The sequence below is a fragment of the Peromyscus leucopus genome, chromosome 2 (assembly GCF_004664715.2).
Source record: "Peromyscus leucopus breed LL Stock chromosome 2, UCI_PerLeu_2.1, whole genome shotgun sequence".
Taxonomy (NCBI): domain Eukaryota; kingdom Metazoa; phylum Chordata; class Mammalia; order Rodentia; family Cricetidae; genus Peromyscus; species Peromyscus leucopus.
The window spans coordinates 42,682,627-42,707,049 of record NC_051064.1 but is presented as its reverse complement, the minus strand read 5'-3'; the positions used below and the strand labels follow the sequence as shown (position 1 = coordinate 42,707,049).

Genomic DNA, 24,423 nt, shown 5'->3' with positions numbered 1-24,423 from the left:
TGCTGAGATGACCCTCATTTGGTGGTACAAGATTCTGAGCAGTACACGAGACTTCCCCAGGAAGTAATTGCTCTAACTTTCCTCATTTTGCAAACACCAACGTGTTCCTTGACTTGTTCAGCGTCACGTCATCAACAGCTAGGAATAGTGCTGTTCTATTTACAGTACTGTAGCTGCAACTGGGTATTGGCTTTTTTGTTTGTTTGTTTCCTTTTCTTGAAAATAGAGTCTTTTCCAACATAATATACCCTGATTATGATTTTCCCCCTCTACTCCTTCTAGCTTCTCCCCACCTTCCCTCTCATCCTATCCATTCTCTTTCTGTCTCTCATTAGAAAACAACATGATTCTAAGAGATAATAATAGAATATAACAAAATAAAATATAGTAAGATAAAACAAAAATATCACATTAAAGTTGGCCAAGACAAACCGGCAGAAGGAATAGAACCCAAGAGAAGGTACAAAAAAATAAGATATCCACTCCATTGCATGCTCAGGAATTCCATACAAAGACTAAACTGGAAGCCATTATACATATGGAGAGAACCTGGTGCAGACCCTTACAGGCACTGTGCATGCTGCATCAGAGTTCATAGAGGCTTGCTCATGTTGACTTACTGGGCCTTGTTTTTGTTTTGTGTTTTGTTTTTTGGTTTCCTTCATCTCCTCTGGCGCTTACTATCTGCCTTCTCTTCCACAGGGGTGGTAGGTCCCTGAGCTCTGGCAGAGTAGGCTTAAATGTAGAACTACCATTTAGGTTTGAGTGTTCCAAGAGCTCGCTCTCTCTCTCTCTCTCTCTCTCTCTCTCTCTCTCTCTCTCTCTCTCTCTCCTCCCCTCCTCTCCCCTCCCTCCCCCTCCCTCCCTTCCTCCCCCACCCCAAGTCTGAGGGCCTCTGTATTTGTTCCCTGTCTGCTTCAGAAGGAAGCTTCTCTGAGGATGGTTGAGCAAAGAACTGATCTCATTAGGAGTCATTTATTACTATAGTTTTTTTTTTTTTTAATTTTGTTTTGTCTTGTTTTGGTTTGGTTTTTAAGATTAGTAGCATTTGTTTTTTTTTTTTTAAAAAAAAAAAAAAAAAAAGGAAAAAAACGTTTACGGAAGTACCCTTCATGGCCAAGAAGGAAATGACCTTCTTGGCATAATGAAACCGGGCACGGATTTAGTTAGCCAGGCTGATTCAAATTTCTGGAGTCAAAACCTGAGCAATTTAGCTTTTACACATTTAAACACAGTCAAACTCTGAGGAAAAAAGTTTTTTTTTTTTTTTTTTTTTTTTTTTTTTTTTTTGTGACAATTATCACTACAAAGCTTAAGGCATAATTACATCAAAATTCTCTTGCAAAGTACATCACCTTTTGCAAAGCACATGTGAGCTCTTCCACAAAAATGGGTTCTATCCACTGAGAAACAATGCTCAGGATAAGGATCTATGGAGGAATAATTTGTAATAAGTATAATAGCAAACTCTTTGCAAAGTACACTGGGCCTTTTTCATAAGAATATGTTATATTGACTGCAAAACAATGCTCAGGAGTCTAGGGAATTCAGATAAGGGTTGGCTTCACAAAATAGCAAAAAAATCACCAGGCTATCAAACAACATCCACTCCCGCCTTCTGGGTGAACAGGTATGAATTCCTTCTGTTGAGGACAAAAGCCAGTTTGCTTAGCAGTTCTGGTTTCTCCACCACTGTCTGTAAGTACATGGGCCTCCTGTCCTTCCACAGATCTCTAATTCTCTAAGAGAATTTGCAAAGTTTCCTTCTGAGATGTTACTGAAAATTTTCTATGCCATTATAGGGAATTCTTCTCCTTTTTCTATGACCATTATATATTGATTTGGGCTTCCCATAACAGAAAAGATCTTGCTTATTCCCTTCTTGTATTTACTTTTTATATGTGTCTTTTCCTTTGACTGAATGGTTAAATTTCCTTACTGCTCTTCAAGGCTGAGAGTATCTTTTCTATATGACCCTCTGCTGGTGAGACTTTTCACTGGGCTTTTTCCTTGACCAATTGAGCTTTCATATTCATCTTCATTTCTGTCTGAGTTTTCTTCAGTATTTCTATCTCATTATCCATTTCTATTTTTATATCCTGAGCTAAGTTGACATATAAAATTAGTCATCATGCTTTCCTTTCTGTGAAACTCAGCTTTTTCCTTTCCTTCTGAGGATAAAATTATGACATCCAATTATCAATCAATTAAGACACATTTTGTGTTCAAAGTAAATTTTTCAGAATTTTAGTTTTATTATAGTTAACGCTACCTCTAAGACTTATTTTTATCTCATTATTACACTCCACCCAAAGTTTTATGCTTGCTTACATAATAGAACATAGCTTGCTTACATAACAGAACATAGCAGAACAAGGAAAATCTTGTTTTAAAACTTGCTTATAAACCCAAAAGTGGTGAAATGTTCCATTAAATATCTAGCTTTAACATAGTGTATTATGGTTAATTCACTGTTATAAGTAAACCATGCTACAAATAACCAAAATATCAAACACACGTATTAATGTATCTAAAATGTTTTGCTGCTAAATGATTCACTGATAACTATCTTTACAATCATTATTATTATAGTTAATTGTTAACTGATATTGCTAGATGGAAAATGATAAAAGACATTGAAATTTTAATGAAAGACATATATGAAAGTAAGGGTAAAATAATAAAGTTGAGATTACCTGTCTGTTCATTCTTTTTGTTAGGTATATTTAAAATATAATTGTTAGTTCAACTAATGACTGGTCTTTAGCCTCACTAAGAGGCCATTTAAACATGGAGAGTAACATTAAAAAAAAGCTGTGTGTGCATGTGCAAATGTGTTTGTTTGTATTATGTATCTATGTATGTATGTGAGTGCATGTGTGTATGTGTGTGCAAAATCAATTACAGAGTAAAGTGGCAGAACTTACCAATGGGGTCATTTTTAGGGTGCATTTTTGAGTGTGATAATGAACAATACCCAAAGGGACTATTGTCAGATAATGTGCTTTCAAAAAAACATTTAGTTATCTCTTGGATAGTATTTTTTTATAAATGAAGACTTTATATTTTAGAAATGGTAAGTCAACTATTCTTTGTTTTCTGCTATGGATATACTTCTTTTAAAAATGCAATTCAGTTAATACACTTTTCCAAATGTTTCAAAGGACTTATGCTAAAATATTTCTTAGGGGCTGTGTTAACTCTATGTTCATAAATATAAACATTTCCATTTTCTGTTTATTCAGAATATTGCTAGAAACTGATTTAAACAATTTATGCAAGGCTTTTGTGGTTATGTGAATTAATTAATTTAGTTGTTTACTATCTCAAATTCATTGACCCTTCAGTGAGTTAAGTTTTTTTTATTAAAAAAAATCCCCAAAACTAGATAGAAACTACTAGACTAAATAGTAAGAAGTTATTTAGTTCATTTATTCTCTGATATTTATTGAAAGTGGAGCTGGGTAATTCCCAGGTGAAAACTTCTAGCATATCATTTGGACGTTTCAGCTTTTTTGTCAACACCAATGACATTACAAGCTGTTAAAATCTAATGATGTATACCTGTAAGGCCTTGGGGAACTCATGGCCCCATCCCACTGTGTATGCACTGCTTATTTATCATATTCTCATGGTATTGTCCTTTATGTTTTGATACTAAATACCATGAGATTCTTCTGGATGTTCCTTCACTTAACGGTACACATCCCAGAATGCCTGATTTTGTTGTAGTCGTTGCCTTTAAAAAAAAATTGGTTTTACGTTTTATGGATGTTTAATTAAAATATAATTGTATCTCCTTTCCTTTCATCCCTATCAACTCTCAAGTCCCCTCCATCCAACTTCTTCCATGCCTGCTCACTATCAAATCAATGGCCTCTTTTTCCTTGATTATTATTGTTATATAACACATACACATATATGTGTGTGTGTTATGTAATAATATATGTATTACATATATGTATGTATATGTGTATATATATATATACAACCTGTCCAGTCTATTTCTTTTGTGGATTGTGTATATAACTTCTTAATTGATATCCAATTAGTATACTCATCTTTGGGAGATGATAATTCTCCCTCTCTTAGCAATTATTAATTCCTGTGGTTTTTTTGTCTGGAGTTGGGAGTTTCTTGTGAGATGTTTGCTTTTCCACATTACCATACTTATTGATATTGCCATTGTTCAGATCTTGTTAATGGAGACATTTCTATAAAAGACTGTTTTACAGCAGACATCCTGGCATTCTAAGTTTTACAATTTTTTTTTTACCTTAACTTCTTTGATCTTTTTTTTTTTTTTAACCAAGACTTGACCTTTATTATTTAAAAAAGCTGCATATTTATTTCGCTTTCTGACTCTGTGCTTGTTCCTTCAACACCTTCACAACAATTTTCTGCTCCTCAATAAGGAAAGCCCACTTGATCCTGTCGCGGACACACTTGGCAGACATGCACCCACCGTAGGCCCTGCTGACATGCTTCTTGGTCTTAGACAACCTCATAAGGACTTTTGGTCTCACAACACAAACCCTCGAAGCCTGCCTGGCCACACACCGCATGCCGATTTAGGTGCTTTCCCAACCTTCTTGGTAAAGGTAAGCAATCCTGTTGCCAGGGGTTCGAGAGAGCCTAGTTTTGTTAGAGGCTGTGTTGTAGGAAAGCCTATGATGGTATGTCAAACGCTGGACCATTCTGAGTGCCTCTAAGCACCGTCCTCGGAAGAGGAACTTCTTTGATCTTGCCTTAGCCATAAATACAGGAACTGGGAGGCTGATGTTCCCATTGAGACTGGGCTTTCCATGAACGGTAGATTTCTACATGTGTTCAATTGTGGTTTTCTATGATAGTCTCCACTTGTTGCAAAGAGAGGATTCTTTGACTGAAGGCAAGAGCTGTCTTTATTGTGTGACTTGGGGTTTCACTTTGTGCAGTAGTCTGATCTTAAACTTCTGCCCTCAAGCCATCCTCCTGCCTGTCCATGTAGTTGGTACTAAAGGAGTGCTGTGGATGATTGATTGATAAATAAAGCTGATTGGCCAGTAGCCAGGCAGGAAGTATAGGTGGGAGTAGAGAGAGGAGAATTGGGGGAACAGGAAGGCAATGAAAAGAGACACCAGCCAGGGAGCAGCATGTAAAGGCAGCAGGTAAAGACACAGAACACGTGGTGACATATAGATTAATAGAAATGGGTTAATTTAAGATTTAAGAACAGTTAGCAAGAAACCTGCCACTGCCATACAGTTTATAAGTAATATAAGTCTCTGTGTGTTTACTTAGTTGGGTCTGAGTGTCTGCAGGACTGGCAGGTGAGAGAGATTTGTCCTGACTGTGGGCCAGACAGGACAAGAAAAACTCTAGCTACAAAGAAGTGTATAACTCTGCATGTCATTGAATTTATAACTTAAGCATGTCATTATAGCACTTGCATAGCTCTCCCCATTGCCTATGTTAGTACTCTAGAAAACATTCATCTTAATGGAGTACCTGCTATGATCCATAATCTGTGATTTTTAAAAGTAAAATGCGTATTTTAATGAAAAAATTATACAATATTCTAATCTCATCCCCCTAACTATTCCAAGATCCTCCCCACTTTCCCTGACCCAACCAACTCCATGATTTCTTTCTCTCTCTCTTTAGAAAACGAACACACAAATAGAAACACAAACCAAATAGAAAAAACACTAGAAACACAAATGCACACACACACATACACACTCATACACACACTTCATAAAAACACAAAATCAAAAAACCTTACAATAAAAGTAAAAGACTAGTGAAATAAAAAATGACCAAAGAAAGCAATATGAGACAAAAATTCTATGAAAATATCACTGAGTTCTTTTTGTGCTGGCCATCAACTACTGGGCACAGGGGATGTCCTTAAGTATGGTTTATACATCAAGTGAGACACCACTGGAGAAATCTAATCTTGCCTTTGCATGTGATTGTCAATTAGAGGGAGCTTCTTGGTTAGGGATGGGAGTTCATACCCACTCTCCCCTTTCAGTGATGGGATTCTGTATTGTGCCCCAGACTCTGTGATTCATAACCTATCAGTCCCGTTGTGTCTGGGAAATACCATTTCCTTGGTGTCATCCTTCCTCTGTGACTCTTACAATCTTTCTGCTTGATCTTCCATGTAACTATCTGAGCCTGTAAGTTTTGACCATTGCTTCTCTTCCTGAATTTCACAGTCTTACAAGCATATATGGATTTATTTTAAACTGGTTTGTTGTATTAGTTTCATAAAGGTGTTTCTTTTTAACTGAATATGAAATTGATTGTCATTGTTGAAAGGTAGTGTTTAAGTGAATCTTGACCCAGAATCAAAATACAAAAATCAGGCCACAGTTGGTGCAAATATATTCCTAGTAGAGAAGGGAATATGGCATCTCACACTCCATTTGCTCTCACTGGTGATCTAACTTACAGTGCTTACCCAAACTGGCCTTTTTCATTCCTAAATCATTCTTTAAGAAACCCACAAATGGAGTCATAGCATCTTCACAGAAGTCCAGCAGAGCCAGCATGCTGTCTGAAGCAATGTTCTCACCTCGAGCAGAGAGGGTGGGTTTTTTGAAATTAGCAAGGATGGCTTTGATATATTCTCCTGCCTGTCATGAAAGACTCCACTTCATCCGGCTTGTGTTCTTTCTGACTGCCTCTGATTGATTCCATGTAATCCTGATGTGCTCTTTGCCGTTGCCTTTCATGAAGCCAATTTCCTGCAGGTGGTAGTTCATTGCTTTATCATAATACAATGATAGTGTGTGTTATCTTTTTTTTCTCTAGTCAAGCTGAGGTATTATCTGCAGAGATAATAAAAATATTTTCCTTTAGATAACATTTCAGATATGTCACCTCATTAAACCTTTCTGAGCTCTCTTGATAGCTTGTAAATGATGCCATGTCCACTTGAAAAATGGGAAAATAGAGACCTTGCAAGTAAAACAGGTTGTCTTTCTATTGCAAGCAATTCTCCAGGATTGAAATGTTATTCTGGAATAGAATTTCAACTTTTTTTCCCCTCTTTTCCATTAACCTACGTCTAGACAGATATGTTCAGGAATGTATCCATTGCTCAATAATAGTAGAGCCTAGGTGTATATCAACTTTCCTACTCTTTCCCTAATACAAGAACAGTTCCTAAATTTTACAGCCTTTGTGAAGTATTTCCAAGCAGATCATAACTCCAAGATATATATTTTTCCTGGTAGCTTATATGAGACTCCTATTGATAAGAATAGAGATAATCAGCCCATACTTGGCACATTCTTTCACACAAATAATCACATCATTCATATTAACAGCAGATACATAGAAGAATTAAGGAGGAGAGTGTACTACCACTGGCATCACCTGTTTGACCCACTGGCATCATAGACATTTTGCAGAGAGACTTTCTAGGTGATATGGTCACTAACTTAAAATTCTGTGTCTTGAAACTTTCAACAACTTGGAAAGCATGGGCTGTGCTTACAGGCAGTGATGAGACAGTCACATGTTTGGGTTTACAACCAATGAGAAGGCAGAACAGAAAGATTATATCAAGACAAACACACAGAAGTAGCTCTCTTTCGGAGAGGTAGGACCACCGCAGGAAGAAGGGTAAGGTTTTAGCTCTGAGCTCTGACCTCTTGGCTTTCTCTTTTACATTGGTTCTGTGTTTCTTATTTAATAAGACAGTTGGTTACATCTACACAACTCCTTAAGAACACACTAAGCTGCAAACTAACTTTGCTCTGATGCACATCAGCTTCATTCCTCCCATAGTAGCTGTTCTAGAAGCTATGGCAACACTGTTAGAAAAACAAGAATTTGTTCTTTCCACCCAAAACAATCTGTTGGCTCTAATAACTGAAAGTGTAGCATTTAAAGTATTTTATTTGCTTGGATGGTTTACCCTAAATTTTTGCAGAAATGGATATTGATACCTAGATCAATACATACTTGGAAACAAAATTTATTTAATTGAGGTGTTATCATAATAACTGACTACGGATCACATGAACTAAGAACATCCTCTTTGCCTGCATTTCATTAAACAGTGAAGTAGAGAAGTCATGCCTACTTTACACATGTTCATTCCTGTATTTGCTTGCTAGAGATAAGGGTCTCAAACTAGTGGGTTCAAGTCTTCTTTTCAGCTTATTCATCAAGTACATTGGGCAGCAGCTGTGCCCCACAGTGGAAATGCAGCCATGCCTCACAGTGGGAGTGCAGTTGTGATCCACAGTGGGAATGCAGCCATACCCCATAGTGCCCTGCTTTGCTCCATGCTCATGATCATCAGACTGCATTGTCCTTTCATAAGAAATGAAGTATTTATAAAGAATGCATGTGTTTTGCCTCCAAAATATATTAGCTATTAATAAGGTCAAAGACAATGCAAATTAATAATGAGATTTATATTTTTCATGTATTTTGATGGTTATATATTTTTAACTGATGTTATGTTACCTATTTTGTCATGTCTGAAAAGTATTAACCAATCTATCAATGAAATATCTGTTTATTCAATAATGTATTTGTACATATTATCTGGGTAAACAAATAATTTTTGTTTACTGCATACCTCTTGCTATTATGAATTACCATAAAAAGTGTAACTATAATTTAAAGGTAATTTAAAAATTAATTTCATGATAAAAATCCTCTAGTTATTCTGTGTATTGTTCTATAGTTAGAAAACTTATTTTTAAGAGAAGTAAAAATATATTGACTTCTATCTTAATTAAATGTGAGAATAGAGCCTCCTTTTAGGTTTAGAATGACAAATTTGTAGAGATAATTTTTAAATTTGTGAAAGGAAGTCACCAGGGCTATAAAGATGGGGGAATGAACGAGGGGAGGGAGAACAGGGGGAGAGGGAATGAAGTTAGAGGAAGTAAGAGCAGAGGGAATGAGGGGGTGGGGGGGAGGGAGGTGCAAACTGCAAGAAGAGATGGATGCCTCTTTTCGGGGTGGGGGTATGTCAGAAAATAAAACAACACCAGCAATTAAACAAAAGGCCTGAGAGGTTGTCGCAGCCTGAAACAGATGTGCACTATTCTTCAATGAGAACAGTCTGATCAAGGTCATTTAAGAACTACGAAGGAAGGAAACATTAATTTTAGCATGGCAGAGAAAGATTCTGATTTCCCACATTGGGGACAACTTGAAGGAGACAGAATAGAGGTAAGGAGGGTGGCAGAGAGAGCCTTGAAAAGGGCAAATAGAAAATGCATGGCATTTTTACTGTGTATTAATAATAACAAGCATGACCTAGATTCCATGTGGTGTGATTTTATAATAAGATAGAGGCAAAATGCAGAGCTCTACTCAAGGTGCTAAATGGCACATGCTCTTATAAAGTAAAAATTCTGATACATCAAGAGAAAAATTTCTTTGTATAGGTACCCATTATTTGCGATTGAACAATTTGTTGTTGCCATTTAGAAGAAGTAGCTGATAGCCATTGAAACACTATTCTACTCAGATGAGGATCCTGGGATGACATCAGTGCAAGAGAGCAAACATGGATATTCCAGAAAGACAAAGCAGTTAAACTTCTTCCAACTGATAAGCAAATGTGAAAGCATCAGGATTAATGGCACTTGATTGGACCCACTCTCCATCATAGAGCACACCATACTAACTTTGGCTTTGACTCCTTAAAATATTTACTTTTTATTTATATGAATTTTTGCATATCTGCATGTGTGGGTGCTCTTAGAGTTCAGACACTGATTCCCTGGAGTTGGAGGTACAAGTGGTTGTGAGGTGCTGATGTAGGTACTGGGAGCCAACCTCTGGTCTTCTGGAAGAAAAGTAAGCAAACTTATTGGTCAGCCATCTCTGAATGCCTCTCAAAGCATTTGCCACAGATATCCCTTCTTACCATTTTCTAAGACTTGTATTGTGTCTGTCATCAAATGAAAGTATGCCTTGAGATGAGCACAGGGCAAAGGGAATATCACAGCCCAGTGACTACGTATCTTGTACTTTTAGTGTCGTGTGTTTTTACAGAACTTGTCAAATCTTGTATACAGTGGAAACACTGTATATGTCTAATTTTGTTTATTATTTTACCTAAGAGAATTCAACAATTTAACCTTAAAGTGAAAACAAAGGGCTTACCTTCGTTTTCATGTTCAGCGGCCATTATAGAAACTCGATAGCTTAAGTGTATTCTAAACTTTTGAGCCTCTCCTTGAAATTTCAGGTTGGCGTGAATGTCACATGCTAACTTTTAAAGTATGATTGGCAGGGAGGGCCTATGCCTTCTTATTGCTCTGGGAACTTCGAACGAAGCAGGAAGATGATGAAGGGCATTGCACCAGTTGAGTCTTTTAATTAATCCAGTGCAGCAGCAGCAGCTAAACTGTGGTAACAGGACTCACTTGTCAATGCCCACTGCCAAAGGATCTCAGGGATTAATTTAGCAAGGACTCACTGTGAACTCTTTAACTTCTTTTGAATTTTCTTATATTTATAAAATATGCAACTGCCTGGATGAATAATTACCCATTTTTTAAATAAGAGTAATACATTTTTGCACTGTTCTCATTGTTCTTTAAATTATTCCTTTGTTTTCCTTTTTCTAAAGTCTTTACAGATTAAAGACCCAAGCTAAGTATGAAGCAGTGAGCCTGGGCAGCTCTGAGGTTATTTGTCTCTTTCTTTATTTTTCAATAACTAAATACACTAGTCTTCATTGACCATCTAGCTCAATCTACCTATTATCCCCCCTTCCCATCCTTCATTTAGCAGAGCAGTGTAACACAAATCTTAAAACGTCTTATTAATAAAAAACCCGAAGCCAGGTATTGGGGTGAATGCTGGAAGATCAGAGAAATAGAACAAGCCACATCCAACCTCACCTTGCCAGTTCCTCAGCTGATCTTGTTTCCTCAGACCGAAAGCCTCTGAGTTCTTATCCGAATGGATCTCACCTGAACTATTGCTCAAAAGCCTAAAAGCTTAAAAAGCCTCTAGGTCATGGTCCTCATGCCTTATATACTTTTCTGCTTCCTGCCATCACTTCCTGTGATTAAAGGCATGTGTCACCATGCCTGCTTGCTTTCAGTGTGGACTTGAACTCACAGAGATCTGGATAGATCTCTGCCTCTGGGATGCTAAGATTAAAGGCATGTGCTACCACTGCCTAACCTCTATGTTTAATATAGTAGCTGTTTTGTTTTCTAACCCCCAGATAAGTTTATTTGGGTGTACAATATATCAATCACATTTCAACCATAGAGACCTGGACAGACAGAAAGTGACAGCGCTGAGTAGGAAGAGGAAGTGAGGTAGCTGGGTTAAGATAGCCAATGAGAGGGCAGAACAGCAAGGCAATAAAGGCATGGGTAGATAGGAAGTAACTCACATTTGGAAGCACAGAGTTGGTGAGGTAAGAATGGCTGGTGGCTTTCCCTATTTCCCTGATCTCTCTAAGGCTTTCATCCCTATATTTTGCTCTGTGTTTTTTATTTAATAAAACCATTTAGAAATTCATCTGCAGAGTAGTTTGATTTAGTACAATGCTTTGTTGATCATATTAATTATAATATTCTTAGGAAAAATTGTGTGAACTATATATGGAATTGTTAATGTAGAAATACAATAGGTACTTATTTTTCAGGTATGAAGATTCAACAATATGTTCTGTTGAGTTTCAGAGAGAGAGAGAGAGAGAGAGAGAGAGAGAGAGAGAGAGAGAGAGAGAGAGAGAGAGAGAAATGAATATTTGCCAGAAAAAGGAAATGTTGCTGCAGATGATTCAATTTAAAATTAATTATTTGTGTTAGGAGGTAGGCCATCCAAAGGGGTTAACTACATTTCTACCTTAAACATTTTCTAAGTTCAAAGTTATAAAATACACCAATTAGGTCATGATGATATGTGTTTTGAAAAGTAGTATGCAATGTTTTTGTGTTAATTGTAACATGTATAATTTTAAAGGGCCATAAAAAATAAGAACATCTTTTGCTATTACAGTTTTTTCCCCTGAGAAAAATAGCAAACTTTTTTAGAAAGAAACTGTGATTTGAAGAATAAGAAAATAAAGTTATCAAAAATAAAGTGGAATACCTTATAGGATGATCTCTAAAATGAAACCAAAACTCAATAAATTTCTTTTTTCCATGAAATGGTTTTCATGTAAGAAAAATTCTATATTTTTAAACTGGAAGGGAAATTGTCATTAATATGTATATCATGAATAAAATCAGTTTTATCTTAGAGACATCTTTCCATGTCAAGTAGATGTTGACTGATTTCATATACTACAATATAGGTTTTTGTATTATAAAGTTTAGATCTCTGAATTTGTTCCAAGAATATTAAATCCATGTTGGGAGGGTTTATTTCTTACTGCTTAAATCTTTCTTTGAATTTGCATACTCAGCAAGAAATTGATTGGAACCAATAGGGAATCTTAAAAGCCAAAGGTGTCAAGTATGCTGTTGTTCTTTCCTCAGAAGCTCCCATTTCTCCACATCTCTCTTCTGTTGAGTGCATATATACTAGATAAGTAAAACAATTTAGGTACTAATACACATTACTGAGGTGAAAGGCAGCATTAATCCAAAATTCATCTATCTATCTAAATAACTAGCTATCATTTACTGGTATGACAAAAAATGATTATTTGTATTGTAAGGGTAAATCACAAATGGCCTATGACTTTTCTCTTTCATGTTCTTGGACTGTGGACTTGAATACAGAAATCTGCGATGTCCAAATTATGTCTTTAGATGCACATTTCTTTCTAATGTCTCTACATGCTTCTTCACCCACAAAAAAAAATTTATTATAGCTCATTTGCTTTTTTAGAAGGTGGATGATTTCAATTCCATTATAGGATAAATTTTGGTTACATGCCACCAAAGCAAACCCTGCTCTGATCTCTTCTGAATTTCTAGGCTGGGGTCATAGTTCATAATTCTCTGGGGTTTATCTATTCACAGTAGAAAATATGTTACCTCTTCTGGTGTACAGAATTCCATGTGGCATTCAGAGGGAGTGTTAAAGGAGCAGTCTATAGAGTTGGTTGCTTTCCAATGTTATCTGATGTTAAGAGTCACTGCAAGGGGTCAAAGGGATTCCTGGGTTTCTATTAACTCCCAGAGGCAATCCCCAGGGGTTGCAGCCACAAATCTGAATTTTCCAACTGATTCTTTTGATCAGGAATGTTTTGAAATACTATCCTACAAAGAAACCTGCTAAATAATCTTGAGGGAAAGTGCAATTCGTGAAGAAGTCTTTAAAGCCTGTTAGGTATGGCTTTAGGGATCCCAGTATAATTTCACTGCTTGAAGCTGAGGTAAAGAAGTCCATACCTCAATCAAGCTATCCTACATGCAAACAGTAATGCTTGTACTTTGTAAGATCTGGATACAGAACCACCTTGTTTCCTGCAAATACTAATGCAGAGCACTAATGTGGAGTAGGGGCAGATCTCATATCAATGAAAAGAAAAGACACTTAGGTCAGGCCTACCGTTAAACAAAACATCCGGTTTCAGGCCCTCTGCTATGAGTTAAATGACATATTTATGTCTGGCAAGTGTTGATATATTTTAGCAAAACTGAAAGACAATTTATAGTTTTCAAAGAGTGGTTTGTAAGACATACATGGAGGGAACCAATCACTGATTATACACCCAAATTGTTTCAAGAGGAACATCTCTTCCAATAAATTTACTTGGAGTGAATCCCTTTATAATGAAACTTATTAGTTTCTTACCAGATGCAAGAGAGAAACTAAAGTCGGTACAATTTGCTTATGAAATCCATACTTTAAAACTCCCTTGAGATAAAAAATAAGAATATTAATATCTTTTCTTTCCAAAAGTTAACACTTGTCTAGACATAATTCTGTCAATTCAGAGTCATACTCCACCATGCAAGGTTTTATGATGTTTAATACTGTTTTTTCTCCTATTTGTAGCACACAATATATATTGCTTATCCCCTTTGCCATTTTATTATTTTCTTAAGACCACACTAAATCTGCCAGTTTTCACTTCCAGAGTTATTTACTGAAGTCGGATTAAGTGTCACACATGACAGTCAGGCTCTTGGATATGGCTATGTGTGACACAGATGCTTGAAATGTTCTTCCTGAAGATGTGTTAGAAAGATACATAACTTTGGTATTCGTGAGTTCATATAGTAAATCTGCAATCACCACTTAACACTTCTCCCCTCCTGTGCTCAAAGAACAGCTGTTAAATGGAACACCTTATTTTAGAAAATTTTAACTAAAGCAATATTTTTCTGGATCAGGAACTGGACCAATGCTTCTAAGTGTCCTGTCCACAGGCAGCAGTTGCTCATGTCTGGAGAAGAGAAGTAGATCATTTGAAGCATACATGACAGTTGTGTCTATAGATAGTTCCTACTAAGCTGGCACTGAAGTTTTTTGTTAGTGAGACAGGTTAAGATTCATGTTACATTTGGCATCCAACTTGTAGGGTATAAATTCATGAAAAAGCCACTTGCCTGTGGCCTTGCATTCCCCAGCTTAAGCCCGAGCTACACGTGGCCAGCTGCACGTGGTGCAAGATGGTAGGATTTGCTGAAGGAGGTGGAGCCAGGAGGATCCCAAGTTTGAGACTAGCCTGGGAGACTTGCTGAGGAGAAGCTGTGGCTAGGCCGGTCACAGACTGTGGTGATGGGACCATGGAGATGGTAGCTACTGCTCCTCATTAACAGCTGCTTCTCATCATGTTGGTGGTGACAGTGATGCTGCTATGGGGACTAAGTGTTCACCACTGCTTGTTCAGAGAATAATTGCCAAGAACATTGTGCTATAAGGAAGCATTGGCAAAGGTCAGTTTGGAGAAGTTTGGCAAGGCAAGTGGTGAGGAGAAAAAGTTGCTGTGAAGATATTCTGTTCTAGGGAAGAACATTCCTGGTTCTGAGAGGCAGAGATTTATCAGACTGTGTTGTTACACCATGAAAAATCCTAGGATTTATAGCAGCAGACAACAAAGACAATGACACATGGACTCAGCTGTGGCTGGTGTTGAATTACCAGGGGCATGGATCCCTTTTGGATTACTTAAATAGATACACTGTTACAGCAGAAGGGATGATCAAACCCGCTCTATCCATGGCATGTGGTCTTGCCCATCTTCACATGGAGATTGTTGGTACCCAAGGAAAGTAAGCTATTGCTCACAGAGATTTGAAATCAAAGAATATCTTGGTGAAGAAGAATGGACCTGTTGTATTGCAAAGTTGAGACTGACTGTGAGATATAATTCTGCCACAGATACAATTGATATTGCTCCAAACCATAGAGAAGGCACACACACACACACACACACACACACACACACACACACACACACATACACACACACACACAAAAAAAAAAAAACTGCACGGAACCATGACCACACCTAACAGCTACTTTGAATTCTCCAAAAAGATGACAGGATCCCATAATGATGATTCCACATGGACTATGATAAAGACATTAAGCTGATTAATCACCCAAAGATAGGCTTTGGACTACAAACTGCTCAGGACAATTTCTAGATGGCTAGCTGTGATTATTCAGATTCACAGACTACTTGAGCAAGAACTTAAGACAAGTCCTGCACTTTGCCGTTATGCAGAGACTGGACAGATGATGCAGCTAACTCTCCCAGGACTTGACAATTAACCCAAATTTTATCTTTTCAGGATCCCCTAAAGATGCCTTCACCCCCAAACAGCAGGATATAATTTTAAGAACACAATGCTCACATTCCCAAGAGGTGGGGTGGCTGTTTTTGTTTTTTAAATGAGTTATTGATATTGTCATTGTTTACAATTGTTGGTTACAAGTTGTTAATTGTTAATGGTCAGAAAAAAAGCTAAACAAAGGAGATTAGATACAGGGTTCTTGTTTAAAAGAAAGAAAAAACAAAAAGAGGATATAGAAAAGGGTAGATAACTGAATCTACTCTGAAAAGAAAAAAGGGAAGATATAAAAATGATAAGATAAAAAGTAGATTTTTAAATCTACTAAGAAAAGAAAAAAAAGAGAATATAGATATGGTAAGATTAAAATGTAGATTGTTGAATCTACTTTTAAAAAGGAACTACTTGTTTTAAAAAGGATAAGTAATAAAATTTTTGTCTGAATCTGTCAAATATTAATGGATTAGACATTGTTAATGTAATTCTTAACTGTATATATTGTATATACTTATTGTATATACTTTTTCCTTATATTAGTTATAAACTTTTTTATTTTAAACAAAAAAGGGAAATGTGGTTGATATATTGTGCACCCTAATAAACTTTTCTGGGCTTCAGAGAACAGAATAGCCACTATATTAAACATAGAGGTTCGTCAGTGGTAGCAGATGCCTTAATCCTAGCATTCCAGAGGCAGAGATCCATCCTGATCTCTGTGAGTTCAAGGCCACACTGGAAACAGCCAGACATGGTAACATATACCTTTAATCCCAGCACTTGAAATCTCATGTCTTGCTTGGGAAAGACATGTCTTTAATTCCAGGGAGTAATAGTAGAAAGCAGAAAGGTATATAAGGCATGAGGACCAGGAACTAGATGCTTTTAAGCTTTTAGGCTTTTAGCAGCAGTTCAGCTGAGATCTGGTCAGATGAGGACTCCGAGGCTTCCAGTTTGAGGAAACAGGATTGGCTGAGAAGTTGGCAAGATAAGGTTAGCTGTGGCTTGTTCTGCTTCTCTGATCTTTCAGATTTCACTTCAATAGCTGGCACTGAGTTTCTGGGTATTTGTTGTTGTTGTTGTTGTTGTTAATAAGACCATTTAAAATTCATGTTATACTACTATCCCTTAATGTATTGGTGAACTGTGTTCTAAATTGTTCATCATTTGATGTGGTTATTATTGTATTGGACTTTTTTCATTTTACCTTCCAATTTTTTTATTGATTATAATTTTTCATTTCTTGTTTAGTAATGTTCCTTTTAATGATCGCATTTTAGTGCTTATGTTATCTTTTTAAAGATATACCTCTCATTCTCACATTTTAACTGCTTACGTTTGATCTACATTGGAGCCTTGGGATATACTGTCTGCAGCATGCATGCCCCACCTGCCGTTTCCTTTCACCTTTCACCTCATTTTAAAACTTATGGTTAATATTAGGCTTTTTTTTTTTTTTACAGTATCAAGTGGCACAACTTCACTTAGCCCTTTCCCTTTAATGTTAATAGACATTAACATGTACACAAACATTTGTGCATATATTATATGTATGTTTAGTAATCTTGAAACAGTATGTTTCCCTATGCTCCTTACAAACATCCATGATGTAGGGTATTCTTATAGCCTTTGCCTGCATTCATTCCCCATCTGTTCAGTTTTGGTCCTTATGTTCTTATTCTGGTCTGTTTTACTTTCTGATTCCTTTATGTCCCCATCTCTTAAGTGATTAGCATCCTCCTTCTGTGCTAGAAATGACTGCATCTTTATTCTCAAATAACACTTTGTGTATAGCTTGGTCTCTAATGCTTTTGTGATGTTCTCACATTTGTTATATTACTACATTCTAATTGTTTTCCCTTCTTTGGCTGATCTGGTTTTAAATATATGTATTCTGATATTTCAGTTTCTTGGATAGTCTTCAGTTTCTTAGGTGTATGCATGTAGATTGTTTTCTATTTATTTCCACTCACACTCAGTTATTTTCTTTTAAACTCCAATTTTTAATATTCTTGTGTGAAATTCTCAGCCATATTATCAAAGTTTTTATGGTTCTGTTCTATTCTAACTATAAATTCCCTTATCCAGTGTTTTATTTTTTAATTAATCACTCAACTCACATTTCAGATTTGGGTGGGTTTAATCATCCTGTTTGGTTCTGAGCTATTTGCTTATGGTTCTTTTCCAGATAACAGTTACTTGAAGCTCTGTGCATGTGAGCTCCTTCACATGGATTGTAGTTGTATCTGTTTTCTCAGAGTAGTACTCATAATCTGCCTTCAGTATAATTTACACTTACCAAATGTGTTCAGTAAAATAATTCATAATCTGTCTTTGAGAAAATTGATAAAGTTGGCAACATTTAAATGAGAAGCAGCACAGTGGAGATAATTGATGTTTTCATTTTCATCATATATACATTTTCAGCTATTTTGAAATAATAATGAAAGTTCAGAGAATGTATTTAGGGTTAATGGCCAAAAGTACTTTCCATGCCAGCCATTAACCTTCACATGGTGTGTTAATCCTAGGTCATTACTGTAATTATAAGGCCAGCATTTAAACAGCTTAGTTGTACTAGTATATATGTTTTTGTACTTAGGTAGTATTATCATAATTAGCATGTGTAGAAGATTTCTGAAAATTTATGATTAACTTATTAAGCATAAAAATTGGTTGTCTAGATTATTATTCATTTTCCATTCACATTATTATAATTAACTTGTAGGTCCAGTTGGAATAATGTGAGAATCAGAGGCTACTTTCAATGATAAGCTTCATATTGTAGTTAAATAGGCTGGAAGTTTACTATTAAATTAAAAACATATCTTGTTAAGAATATTAGTTAAGGTGAAACAACTGCAAAGCTCCTGTTCCTCTAACGCCAGGAAGTACAGATATTAAAGAGAAAAGTGATATATAATCTATAAAATATTATAGAACATTTCATACCATGTGCCCCAAACAGAATGTCCTACCTTAGGGTTGCTTTAGATGTAAAGCTGCTGGGTCTCTGATTGGGTTTTAAACCCTAACACTGACTTCCACTATGAAAGCTCAAGGTGAATGAAGGCAGCAGAGCAGAAATGCAAGTTTTTTTTTTTTTTTCAACTGATCTCCCAGGATAACAACTAAGTGAAATCTGTATAGATGCTGTCATTCTTTCCCACCAACTTAACTCCTTACTGCTCTCCTCCTGGTTCTATGCTCTCTGTGCCCTCTGGAGAGTCAGAATGGCTAGCCTCTGACATTCAGCCAAGTTTTCTCCTCTCCAGGGCAAATCTTAAAGTTTCTTTTATTATTATTATTATTATTATTATTATTATTATTATTGATATGTGTTGTTGAATCATTTCATATCAAAATAGTCAGCAAATATTTTTTATTTAATTAAACAGATTTCATGGTATGTGGGTAGTAGGCAATCTGGATATGAATATTTTTTAATATAGAGGTATGCTAAATATAAGGCAGGCATTTATAGCCTGGCTTCTGCAGATATTATTTGTTTCATGTCTGCTTTTCAGATTTCATAATCTTGAAATAGTCAGGGAAACCAGAAACTTACCAGAATCACAAGAAGATGATTCCAGTAAAGACATCAGCCCCCATGGAGAGTTCATCAAGCATAGTGGGCATTAAGGAACATGGTTACAGATGCTGTATATACTGGACTCAGAGGTAGAAATCCTGTTCAATGATTATTCCAAAATTATTTCTGATTTGATTTTGATATATTTATTTTTTAAATAAAAGAGTCATAGAATTTTCAAGATTGCCAAGCTATTAGTGATTCTACCCTAAATCCAATAATCAACAGTAATACGATAAGTAGTACCTATGCACACAGTGGGTAGAAAAATTGTATTTTAATAGCGACCAACAAATTTTAAATCTGAGAACCTCAGCAGTAATCCTATTTTACTCCTCACTTACTGTATGAACAAGTGAAGTCGTGCAATATTTCCATTTCATTCTTACATAGTTTAGCAGACAGTGTATGAGTCTTTTAATTATTAATACATGGTGAAAACTTACAGACTATGAAAGTGAATGTATGATTATACTGTTATTAACATAATGAGAATGCATGGACTGGAATGCTTCATATTCTGCAAGGGGAAAAACATGAGGTCTGTTACATATTGACAGGGGGATTTTCTTTCAGAGGAATTATGCCCATTTCTCTGGAGTCCACTAAGCATATGGCAACACAGCCATCTTGGGGGAATGATTTAATATGATTAGTTCTGAGTTTGGGGGGAAACTAATGAAGATTTTAGATTTCCTTTGCATGTATTTTAAGAGCATAGCAATATTTCAAGTTTTCCTTTGTGACAATGGTAGCACTTGAATGCCACTGAATAAACATTTTAGTAGGAGTGTCTTGGTAAAAAACAAACAACGACCAATTTCTAGAATTGCATTTTTTTTACAGTTTAGTTTACTTTGAATATCCAAATTTTACATGCTAATCAACACAACCATAGTCTTTATTCACCAGACCAGATTACTCGATGGAATACTAAATAGATGGGATGCTTCCTTAACTTCAAGAACTTAGGTTTGGCAGAACTGGATTATCTGTAATCACAAACTCGTGGTATATAATAGGAAAAGGGTTTCCTTGGGACTGATTCTGAACAAACACTTGGGAAATTCCAATAAGAAATTGATCAGACTGAAGGATTGATTGCTAAAACCAACTATCCAGGTGTAAGCCACAACTACTCAGTTTCTGTATTTGGGATGGAGTTAGATACAGGCCATCTATTGGTACCTATGGTACGGTTACCATATTTGTGTAGATGTCTTCAGCTTGACACTGTCTTCTAGTGCTATTATTTCTTGGTAGGCATTATGCTCTCAATTTTTTCTCTGTTAGATTTAGCCCCCTCTCAACCTCTGTGACATCTCTGCTGTATCATTTCTTCTGTTACAAAACTGCTGTTGCCATCTCCCCTTTCTTTGTTGGGTCTCGGATGGACCTGGGATTATTGAATCCTGAGCATTATCATGTCTTTCCCCCAAGTAAGCCAGGTCCTCCAGCCAACTCCCCATCTTCTCCCACTGTGTTGCGGTCACATATGGACTGTGAACTTCTTCTGTACAGAGAGCAAGTAGAATTTTCCAGTTAAACAACTATTCTCTAATATTAAATAAGCTTCTGCCACAGCAAAGTAATAAGTATCAGGAGAAATAAACTGGGTATTAGCATAAAAACTGACATGTGGACCAATGGAATTGAATTGAAGACCCTGACATTAATCCACACACCTATGGACACCTAATTTTTGACAAAGAAGCCAAAACGGTACAATGGGAAAAAGAAAACATCTTCAACACATGGTGCTGGTATCACTGGATATCAACATGTAGAAGATTGCAAATAGATCCATATCCATCACCATGCACAAAATTTAAGTCCAAGTGGATCAAAAAATTCAACATAAATCCAGTTACACTAAACTTGATAGAAGAGAAAGTAGGAAGTAGTCTTGACACAGAAGACACCACTTCCTAAATATAACACTGCTAGCACAGACACTGAGAGCAATAATTAATAAATGGGATTTCCTGGAACTGAGAAGATTTTGTAAGGTAAAAGACATGGTCAATAAGACAAAATGATAGCCAACAGAATGGGAAAATATTATCACAAACCCCTCATCTGACAGACAGCTGATCTCCAAAATACATAAAAAAATCAAGAAACTATACATTAAAATACCAAATAGTTAAAAATGGGCTATAGAGCTAAACAGAGAATTCTCAACAGAAGAATCTCATAGAGCCTTCATCTAGTAACTAATGGAAGCACATGCAGAGATCTGTGGCTGGGCCCCAGGCTGAGCAGCAGGAGTCCAGTAAAAGAGAGAAGAGGGATTCTATGAACAAGGGACATCAAGATCATAATGGCAAAATGTACAAAGACAACCAAGCCAAACTAGTGAGAACTCATGAACTGTGGACCAATAGTTCTGGAGCCTCCATCAGACTGGACTAGGCCTTCTGCATAGGCAATTGTGCAGCTATTGTGTAGAGAGTTATGTAGCTAGACCTATTTAAGGGGTCCTCTGGCAGTGGCATCACAATCCACGCCTGGTGCATGAACAGGCTTTTTGGAGCCCAGTGCCTATGGTGGGACACCTTATATAGCTTTGGTGCAGGGGGAGGGGCTTGGATCTGCCTCAACTGAATGTATCAGGCTCTACTGACTCCCCATGGGAGGCCTTGTCTTGGAGGAGATAGGAATGGGGGGGGTGGGATAGGGGGAAAGCCTGAGGGTGGGATGAGGGAAGAGGGGGGATCTGTGGTTGGTATGTAAAATGAATAGAAAATTTCTTAATAATAAAAAAAGAATTTGTGGGTGGACTGGGGGCTGGTGGGAATAGGAATAGGAGGTATCATGGTGGGTGGAGGGAGAGATGACTAGAATTAGGGGCACTTGGGGTGCAATGTGGAAATCTAGTGAAGTGGAAACTCCCTAGAATCTACCAGGATGAACCTAGCAAGGACTTCTAGTAATGGGGGAATACAGAGATTGAACTGTCCACCTTCTGTAACAAGCCAAGGCTCCCTTGGTGAGACTGGGAAAACAATCCAGCCACAAAACCTAAGACCGACAATTTGTCCTTTTTGTAAGATGTGCTGGAGTAATGGCTGTACAGAACTTGGGGGAGTGCCAACCAATGACTAAACTAACTTGAGGCCCACACCATGAGATGGAGCTCAAACCCTACACTGCCTGTATACCCAGGAACCAGAGGGTGATGTAGATGTAACCGTCTTGTTAAATAAGAAACACAGAGCCAATTGCAAAGTTAGAAGCCCAAGGGATCAGAGCAAAAAACTAAGAGCTAAAATCCTTACCTTTCACTGCCGCTGCTGTCCTCCTCAGCCAGAGACCTACTTCCTGTGTGTTTGTCCTTTTTATTGACTTTCTATTCTGCCTTCTCATTGGTTGTAAACCCAACCACTTGACCTCCTCATCACTGCCCACCTATACAGACCTCCAGGTCTTCTATGGTTGGTACTGAGATTAAAGGCGTGTGTCTCCATACTGGCTGTATCCTTGAACACACAGAGATCCCCCTAGCTCTGCCTCCCAAGTGCTGGGATTAAAGGCGTGCACCACCAACGCCCAGCTCAGCTATGGCTTGCTATTAGCTCTGACCCCCAGGCAACTTTATTTATTAGCATATAAATAAAATCACATTTCAATACAAATAAAATATCACCATAGGGTGGATAGCCTAGAGACCTAGATGATTTAACATGATTGGCAAAAATAAATAAATAAATAAATAAATAAATAAATAAATAAATAAATAAATCCTAATGATATTCTGTTTTACACATAGATTGGTGCTTAGCCCAATCATCATCAGAGAGGCAAGTGATGAAGGCTGATACAGAAACCCATAACCAAATAGTAGGCAGAATTCAGGGAACACAGCAAAGATTAGGAGAAGGTATTATAGGAACCGGAGGGCTTAAGAACACCAGAAGAACACGGCCTACAAAATCAAATAAGCAGGGCTCATAGGGGCTCACAGAGACAGAAAAGGCAATCATGGAGCCTGCATTGGTCTGATCTAGAGCCTATGCACATATGTTATGGTTGTACAGTTTGATGTTATTGTGGGATTCCTAACAGTGGGAGTGGGGGCGTCTCTGATTCTTCTGTATGCTCTTGGGACCCCTTTCCTCCGCCTGGTTTGCCTCATCTAGCCTTGATAAAAGGGTTTGTGTCTCTCCTTATTGTACCTTGTTATATCCTGTTCAGTTGATAATCCTGGGAGGCCCACACTTTTCTAGAGGCAAATAGAGGAGGGGCAGATCTGGTGGAAAGTGGGGGGAGGTGGGGTTGGGTAGATAGGGTGGGGGAGAGGAGGCCTGGGAGGAGTGGAGGGAAGGAAAACTGTGGTTTTAATGTATTATAGGAGAGAAGAATAAAATGAAATAAAATGGTATGAATTGGGGACTCAAGATTTGATGCACTGAGAAATATCCTGTCAACCAACACCCAATTCTAAACTAACAGGTTTCCAGTTTCTTCAAAGAAGTTTCCATAGAACTCTTCAGAAAAGTGTGCCCAACTGAATTGTTATCGTTGATTTTTTTGTGCTAGATACTGAGTCACTTGAAAATAACACAAATAAACATGATTTGTTTGCTTTTATTTATTTAAGAGGCATTAAGAATCACTAAACTCCAGGTAATAACACATAGAAAGTGAAAACACAATGTTTTTGCACAGTGTATATTAATAGAGCAAATGAGTCTGTTGATCTGAATAACTTTGCTTCTCAACACAATGACAGTTCAAAGAAAGCTCCCTCTCCCCTTCATGGCCTGGCTTATATCTAACAGTGGGATGCTTGTTAAGAATTATATTGTTGTGTCTCCACTGACATTACCACTCGTTAGATGCATTTACAATTATTATCTGGTAAATTTCTAGAGCTTCCATCAAATCTTTTGCCAAAATTGTTAGCAAATGGTTAATTGCCTAACTTATTCTGATCATAATCCTCTGGACTCTAAATCGACTGCTCATCATGGTAACAAGTGCCAAACAAGATGCAGAAAAAAGGCATCGAGGTCTGGGAAGCCTGCTGGGCAGTCACTCTCCATTTGCTGCCAGACTGGGCTGTGGAGATGCACATATGCTGTTTCCCAGATCTGCACGATGCTCCTTGAAAAACTAGCTCCTACTATGGGACATTACAGT

General features: G+C 37.1%; 1 pseudogene; it reads right to left on the bottom strand.

Moving 5' to 3' along the window:
* Window positions 1–4,332: 4,332 nt before the first annotated feature.
* On the bottom strand, window positions 4,333–4,710 carry LOC114695449 (annotated as a pseudogene).
* Window positions 4,711–24,423: the final 19,713 nt, after the last annotated feature.